This window comes from Corvus hawaiiensis, chromosome 14 (genome assembly GCF_020740725.1).
Source record: "Corvus hawaiiensis isolate bCorHaw1 chromosome 14, bCorHaw1.pri.cur, whole genome shotgun sequence".
NCBI classification, from domain to species: domain Eukaryota; kingdom Metazoa; phylum Chordata; class Aves; order Passeriformes; family Corvidae; genus Corvus; species Corvus hawaiiensis.
The window spans coordinates 13,846,884-13,855,659 of NC_063226.1; the positions used below are offsets into that span (position 1 = coordinate 13,846,884).

The 8,776-nt window shown below is 37.4% G+C and overlaps 1 protein-coding gene across 1 annotated transcript in view; it reads right to left on the minus strand.

Annotated features, from left to right (window-relative positions):
- The window catches only part of TENM1 (teneurin transmembrane protein 1), an 834,650-nt gene extending 831,502 nt beyond the window's left edge, over positions 1-3,148 (minus strand). The window contains exon 1 of the mRNA XM_048318357.1: positions 2,878-3,148. The gene's annotated coding sequence lies outside the window, so the exon portion shown is untranslated. The remainder of the gene's footprint in view (positions 1-2,877) is intronic.
- Between the last annotated feature and the right edge of the window lie 5,628 nt (positions 3,149-8,776).

Below are 8,776 nucleotides of genomic sequence, written 5' to 3' on the forward strand. Positions count from 1 at the left end.
ACTGATAGATTTGGTCAAAGCCACCAATGTAGAGGGAAACCCACACTTTGCAATATGACAATGCAATGTCAGCTAAGTTTGATACCTCTGGATAATCTGATTTGATACCTCTGGAAGTCAGATTTGTCTGGTTTTATATTTTAAAAACCCATGCAGAACCAAGTGCACCATTTCTGCTGAGAAATCATAAGATTTCTGGGATGGTAAATCCAATCCACTTTTAGATACACAGACATTCTATCAGTGACTCCTGAGCTTCTGGAGGGTCTTCTTAAACATAACAGGTTTCCCCCACAGATGGGGCCATCCCACATTCCCGCTAAGCTCTGTGCAGTAAGGGGAGTCTCCTCCAGGGTAGGGATGAAGCATAAAGATTTCTGCTATCTGTTTTGCAGTTCTAAACATGAATTATAATAATGAAGAAAACAGTGTTTGTTCACCAGGTTTTTAGTAGGGTAAAAAAGAGGTAACAAACCCAGAGAAATAATTAAAGCCAAGTTCATAAGCTACAAGGTGAACTAGAGTCACAAAACAGCAAATCTACATGAAGCACCATTAGTGCGAATGAGGATATCTGAAAATAGTGGTATCTGCAACATGTTTCCAAATGAGCAGCTGCCAACACCTGTATTTATGAGTAAACTGAGGCATAGAAAGGTGGTGACCTGCAAGCAATACCAAGATAAGAAACCTGTAGATCCCAGTGCACAGTCCTCATAATCCCTTTCTCTCAGAGAAACCTACGAAGTGTGACAATGCATTCATATTCAATAAGCCCTTTCAAGCTAAAATTTAAGGCCTGAGTCAATAATTTTTTTTTAAGAATGTTTGAGATTCTACATATCCCTAGGGTGAGCATTTGGACTGGAGGTTAAAAAAAAAACCCAAACACATAAAAACAAACAAACAAAAAAAAACCCCTAAATCCCAAACCCACTAACTGTAATTTGCCTTAAATGTTTCTGAAACCTGAATTTTATGAGTCTCTACTGAAATGCATTGGTATGTTCAACTTACTACCTCCTTTTTCTCTTTAAGGTAATGATTCACTTCAGGTTTACATCAACCTGTTAAAACAACCTGAAGGGCGTGAGTATAATTTTCATCATCTCAAATTCCATATATCAAGAGAAATTAAAGGAGTCAAGACATCACTTTCCTATTCTAGTTTTTTTCCCATTTGTGTTGCTAATTGAACTGATACCTTCCAAGCGTGAATATTCTGAAGTACTGAATTTGTCAGAACCAAAGAAACAGAGGATAAAGCTGTTCTCACCTACTGCCAGGTCCTCTAACCAGTGCTGGTCACTGACTAGATTTCACCTCTATTTCACAGCTGTAATTTTCAAAGCTATTTCTTTTTTACATCCTTAGCTTTTATTACTATCAGATACAATTCTCATTTTCTAAGAATTGTTTTTTTCATTATGCTCATCAGAAAAAAAAGGCTACAGATTTAGACATCCTCAACAGTTTATCCTACAGATGAGAGTCACAAGATACCTTTAAAGAAAATATATGGAGCTATTTCTGCATAGAGCAATTACATACAAGAAAAGGTTGTGTGGGTATTGAGAGAGCTGTGCTATTACCAGTATTTATTTTTTTGTTACCGCAGTGGTACCCAAGCTCTGACTGTTTTGAACACTATTTTCAGGTGTTCTTGCAGGCAACTGAATTCTTAGGCATGGTATACTTGCTCACACCACTGCTTACACTTTAAAAATGCATATACATATTTACCCTTAAGAATTCCCTGTCTGGGGAATTCTGGTCTTCTGTATAGAAGAAAATGTTAAAGCTTGCAAAAGTTTGCCTCAGACTCCCTTAGCTACTCAGAAGACAACAACTTAAACTGATCACACAGTGAAACTCTTGAGTCTCACAGACACCATGGTGACCCTTGCAGAATCGACTCTTAACCTTGGAACTTACGGAAATGCTACTCCTGTTTTTAATAAATTTATTAAGTCCCATCCCTGTCACAATGCACACAGTACAGGTTGAACAGATGTCACCTAACCATTCATTCCTGTGAGTGAACAAAAACAAAAGTACAACAAAATAAAAGTACAACAAAAGAAAAACACTGCACAACAGGATCACAAAGCCCAATTACAGCTTTCGCCTCCTCCTCACTCTCCCCTCTGTCCTATAGTACTAAGGCAGATAAAATGAGCATTTGTGACCTCGGGCTCCATCCCACCCCTGCCCTCAGACATCTCAGGAGGTGCCTGCATTCTCACAGGCTCACAGCAGGCAACCCTGTAAAGCGAATATCATAACCACTCACTACAATTATTACATAAATTATTTGTTAGCAGGAATACTAACCTGCCACAAGACACAGCTGCCTCAGGAAAGTTTAGAAAAGTCTTAATAAAATATGCATAAGTAACTATGAAAATATAGTAGATAACTGTCAAAATAACTTTGAATACAGCAAAGCATATCTGCTGACTTTCCAGCACAAAAAGAATTTATGGTAATAAGTTTTGGAAAGTTATACAGCCGTGTTGCTAAAAATGCAGAGCAGCTGCTTCAGTTATTATAAAATGGCTAATTTTTACTCATTTGTGACATGGTTTTGTAGATGGGTAACAGCTGCAGTTTCACCCAGCTGCATCCTGATGCTAAATGCACACTTTAAGCCATCAGATGAAAGTATAGATTGCTTTACTTTACAGCACTAAGTACCAGTGTCTTTCCAAGAAATACTCTGAAGGTCATTGGCAATTAAAGCTCCCCAAGGTCTCTTTCGCTCGGGGAATGGTGACTGGCAGACACAAGGTCTCCACAAGTCAGACACAGTATAGCGACATAGCAAGTAGTAACTGAGCTGCATGGATTTAAAAGGATGTTGAAAGGGCTTCCTACCTGGTACAAGTTGCTACTCCCCCTCACAGCCTGGAACCCTAGATGCTGGCTCTTCTCCTTAATTGTTGAGGTAACATGAATTTCTCTAGTAAGAAGTGGGGAAAAGGAAAAAAAAAAAAAAAAAAAAAAAAAAAGGAAGAAAGGTTCTATTGGCTGCTGACTCCTTCTTAAAAAGGTTACTTCAAATGTCTCTCTCGCTCCCTATTTATTTTCTCTCCCTCCCAGAAGAGCAGTTTAGAGGGAGAGTAACGGAGTGTTTATCCTGGCTCTGAGGATGCACGCTTGTGCGATAACTGCCTGCTCCCTGCAGTATAGCCGGCATGATGTGCTGTGCATACTAAAGCAGTTTGCATTAGGCAAGGCTTAGCAGAGCCAGCTTCACAGTCTCCACCTTCTGTATCACACAACGAGCTCTCTTCCCTGGAAATAGTGGGGCTGTAATGACAGGACGATAGGGCTCTGGTTAGAGTATCAATGCATTTTCTTTGAAGATAGTCTTTAAGGAAAAGGTTATATTTATGTATCACCTCACCTGTGAGAGCACAGCAGCAGCTATAAGTGAAAATGCAGTACAGTCATACAAATGTGCAAAAATTCCCTGTTGTTTGCTGTCATATGACAGATGATACTAAAAGCAAAACTAATGAGACATCTCCAGTTAGGAAACATTTATCTGCTGCCATCTATCAAACAAGCAAAGGCGTAAATAAATAAATAACGCCCCAAAGAACAGAGAGGCTTAAATGTCCACAGGCTCAAAGATAAATGCGTGATATTTATACACTTTAGTCATGACTGAACAACAGATACATTATGAGCAAGAATTAGCTCTAAAGTACTACATTTATCATAAATCTGAATAAATATTAGAGAAGGGCTCAAGCTGTAAAGCCCTGATTTGGATTTTGAACACTCCACAGCTCAGGAGTGCCTGAATCTGGGGATTTGGCTCTGGCTTCTCTGTCCGTATTAGCTGCTCATGCACACACTTACAGAAGTACACAAAATAAATAAGACTATACATGATTATATGAAAAATCCCATTGCTTGCCCAGGTGTGAGAGTAGCAAGTGTTACTCTGTTAGCTGCTTATACTTTTTCATTGTTTTTAAAACCAGGGATTCAGTTCTTAGTTACAAAGCATATTTCCAAAGTCCACATACAGCTGGGCTGTTGTGCAACTTGATAAAGTATCTGGGCATCCTTTCTGGATGATACCCTTAGGAGCATCAGGAGTCACCAGAGACATGTTTCTTCCTTTGGGCTACAGTACCAGGCCTGACCAACCTAGAGGCAGGGAACTTTGCCTGAATTCTCTGTATATTCGGGGTAATTTTATAGCCATATATTCTTTGCCCTATATTCAACTTTTGCACAACTAATTTTTCTCCCTCCATGCTGTTTACCTCTCTGGCGTGTTATGAAAGGATCTCAGCTTTGGATAAGTGATTTAAGGAAGCTACCTTAGTCTTTTCCTTATGTGTACAGTTCTGACCTGCCTGGCAGCAGTATCAGGTGGGGGGTTTTGTTTGGTTGGTTTTGTTTTTATATTAAGCACGAATGACTAAGATTGTGCTGATGTTCCAACAGACAGCTGAAAAACATTTTGTGCAATTACAACATTAGTATATTTTCCTCTCTATTAGAAAAATATTGCGCTGCTTTGAAAGATTCTGTTTGCCTTTTTATGGCTCCATCACTCAGGGAACCATGGTCATCTTATATCAACTTGTACACCTAAGTCCTTCCCACTGGATGAGTTCTCACATTGCAGAACTTAATGTTAGAGTTTCTCACTTCCATGGATCTGATTTCCATACTAGTTATTTACTTTTATTCACAAGGTTCTTATGGGTCTCTATTTTGTATATGATATTCTAGACATATTCCTTTATACTGACAATGCCTCTTTTCTTTCCATGCAGCATTTATCACACAGCATTTATACAAGGATTGAAAATATATGTTTTATTGTACCCAAGACTGATTCTTTCACTAGTAAATTTCTTCCAGTCTATTACTTCCATGTGTAAAGCAAATGTTCTTCAAGCCTGGAAAAAGCACTGGGTATGGATGCAGAAAAGCCTATTACAAAATATCTCTGTTCAATACCACAGTGCCATATAGTGTAATAAATCTATAGCTGGGCACCCACATAATGAACTTCCCTTTCATTTCAATGTCTTGACTGAAAGTTCTCAAAAATGTTCTGGGAACATTGTGTTAAAGCAAAACAAAATGACAACTCCACACTTGAATTAGTGCCACTACTTGAGGACAGACTACAGGCCTGGTTTTTAGCTCTGTATTAAAAATCTGGGGATTTAGTTAAAGTTTTCGTTGGAACATTAGCAGTGATGCTGATGTGTGCAGACACAGGTGCACAATAATGCATCTGTATTATTCACAGCAGAAAGTACTGAAGCTTTACAACCTTAAAAGATGACAAAAGACTCTTGGATTGTTTCTTGTCTTTTGCTATGTGTAGCTTTGATATCTATTAAAAGATTACATTTTTTGCTCACTATCAATTATGAAGCTTGAAATCTCTATTCCAAGCATAGTCTAAATTGACTAAAATAATGTCATTATGGACATAAATAATAGGAGTCAGAAACTGCTGCAGTTAATTGCAAGCCTTAACCATTTTTTATGCTTTTTTTAAAAGACCCAGCATATCACTTTGAAGAATATCCATTAAGATACCTATATCAAACATACACATATATGTATATACATGTTTGTATAGATATTTCTTTTTAAATTACCATAAGATCTTCAATAGAATACTCCACTACCCACAGTCAGCTAAAGAAGGCTGGAAAAGAAGGTGGTTTTTATATATATATATATATATATATATATATATATATATATATATATATATAAAATTGCTGCCAGGAGTTCCTCAAAAGGCTAGCAACAGGAAAAAATTAAACCGCCTGTAGCCAATTTTAATACAACCTGTTATTCTTCCTATCCTATGACAGACATGAGTTCTGAGTGAAATAGAAGTAACATTTGGCTGGCTAAAAAATCTTTACAGACAACTCTGCCAACAGACATTACACATTAACACTGACAATGTCTGATGTTCATTGTGCAAACATTCTCCTTGTGTTTCAAGTCAGAGCCAAAAGATATTTTATGGCTTACATAAAGTTTAGTGGCAACAGCAGAGGCATATTTTTATGGACAATAGAGTAAAAGTCCTCCTGTTCCTGAAAAGGCTATTGGGAAACAACTGGCAGTCACTGCCTGTTGAGAAGTGCAGATATTGGAATGGAGTATAAAATATACCTGTCACTCTCACGCTTGCAAGGGTGGACACAAGCACTAGGCACTATACAATTTTCTAGGTATTAATCACATCTTACAAGAAAACTTTAGAAGCTGAGTCACAAAATAATCAATTCCCACTGAAATGGAATGGAGGTGGGTTTGTTTGGTTATTTTTTGGGGGGTGGTTAGGAAGGAAATGGGAAGGAGCCATTCTAAAAATCCTGATTCCTTTGAAGCACAAAGGTTAGCTGCTCCCTCAGACTATCTAAAGACCAAAGCTACACAGCTGTATAGGTCAAGAGAAACACAAAGGTTTTTCAAAAAGCACTTTCTGCCTTACTAGACAAAAGGAAGAAAAAGCACATATTCAAAGTGAAACTAAAGTCTTAAAAAAAAAATCCTAATTCATCAAAGTTTGAAACAAAAGGTTAGTTCTAAAATAAAAGGAGTATAGATAATTCACAGCAAGGCTAGTGTTACTTTCTTACATGGCTAGGCTTTAATCATTGCTTACCAAAATGTGGTATTTTGTGTATTTCCAATATTCTAGTGCTTCCTTCCTTCTTGCTGTTGGCAGGCATGACAGTCAAAAAAAAAAAAAGACTCTGTGCCCCTTGGTGTTTAACTTTTGGAAGTCTTATTACAGAATGGTAACATCACCATTCCATGCTGACAAACTTTCTTGGCAATAAATTCAATGCAGGATAACCAGAAAAGCTCAACATGTCATTATAGACCAAGAACTGGAACTGAAGAGGGGCACAAAGCTGCTCTCACTCCTCACTTGCTCAGATGTATGAGATGTTTTTAATAAGGACGCAGCATTTCGATCCACTAAGGAAAGTCCAAGACTATTTCTATTTCAAGCCAATAAGTTCTCTTGACATAGAGAACCCTCCCTCCTGCTCAAAAAAAAAAAAAAAAAAAAAAAAAAAAAATAGAACAAAAAAACCAAAAAAACCCCAACAGAAAACAACAAACAAACAACAACAAAAAAAGCCTTCAGGGATGCACTAGAGAAGTCTGCTTTGCAACTGACATACGACCAGCCTAAAGATGAAACTGATTGGTATTCATAAAGAGGAAAAAAAAAGATGGAAAAAAATCCTGCTTTTTGGCTCACATACTGGGTTTGCTTTTGCAGTAGGCAAATTATTATGCATCTTCATTAAATAGTATCTATATTTGAAAGGAATGTTCCTGTTCATTACCTGACAGAGCTTAAGTGTAAAAAGGCTGAAGGCCAAAAAAAGTGCTCCATATGATTAGCTCTGATTTTCTGTTCTACATAAAGTACATCATTAAAATGAAATTACTATTCAGTGTAACCAATATAATTCAATCCAACTGTTAGAATTAGTGTTTTCTCAAACTCCATTCTAGAAGAATGATCCAATCTCTTCCTCTGGGTACATGTTTGCTCAGGGACAGAGAAGTGCCGGGTACAAAGCTCCCATCACCTTTGGACAGAAGCCAGTGGGAGATGGATAGAAAACTTTGCTCAGAGTACTACCTTCTTTGATCAAAAAGTTATTTTAATACTTTTCTTTTAAATTTTAATATTCAAATTAGAAATTGTAATCCTGTGGGTGAGAATAGTAGAAGAAGTTCTGCAAAATATTTAGGAGAACAATAAGAAAGATCTAAAATATCAGAACATGATAACACTTTTTCTTTCTTTCCAGGAAAGTTAATCTATATTTAATAACAGAGCACCAGGAGAGGGGCACTCATAACAGGATGAGAAATATTACGGTGTTTCTCTTGTTAAGCATGAAATATAGCCATTAAATCGTTAAAACCTCTGTAGTGCTTAAATATGACAGAAGAAAATTGGTCCCAATGAGATGATATGATCCTATTACAGTCTTTTAGAATTGTGAATGTGGACAGCAAGATTGGGAACTACACTATTTTTCAGTGAAATTTCAGGGCATAACCACCATTGTAGTGAATCAATTTTGACTTTCCAGAGAGATTTACACAGAGATGCAGAATCCAGTGCATTAATCCCTTCATGTATCCCCAGAGGGGAAGCATTCTGCTTAATTAACAACTCTTAAAAAAAAAATTCAGACACATATTTGTTCTCCAAAACCAAAGTTAACAATTTGGATAATAGCAATATTTTTACTGAGATAAAAATAGCAATATCCCCACACATGTACAACAACCTACAAGACAATGTGCAGGTTTTGCAGAGGAGTTGCAGTTTGTCATTCTGTGTCTGCCTCTGCAGAGCTCTGGGCCTGATGGCACAGATGTATCCAGAACCCCAGAAATATTGCTTTAGAGACTGGCTCTTTGAGCCTCAAACAGCTGGGCAAAGTCTGAAGCAGATCTGAAGCTGGTCAGTGCTGCTCTGGGACAGATGAGACACAACCAGTCCCTCAATTCCCAAGGCAGGTGTGGTGAAGAAGAAGAATGTTTTCAAATATTTCAGAAGCACAAGAGTTTTCTGTGTTGTTTCTTTTAATTATTTATTTTAATACCACTTTGCATCCTGCCAATGGAAGTATCTTGCCCATATAACAAAAAGCCATCAAAAATCCACAAAACCTGTGAATCCTGCAAGTGTTTAATTGCCCTCCCTATAAATCAAGGGGATGTTAGAATG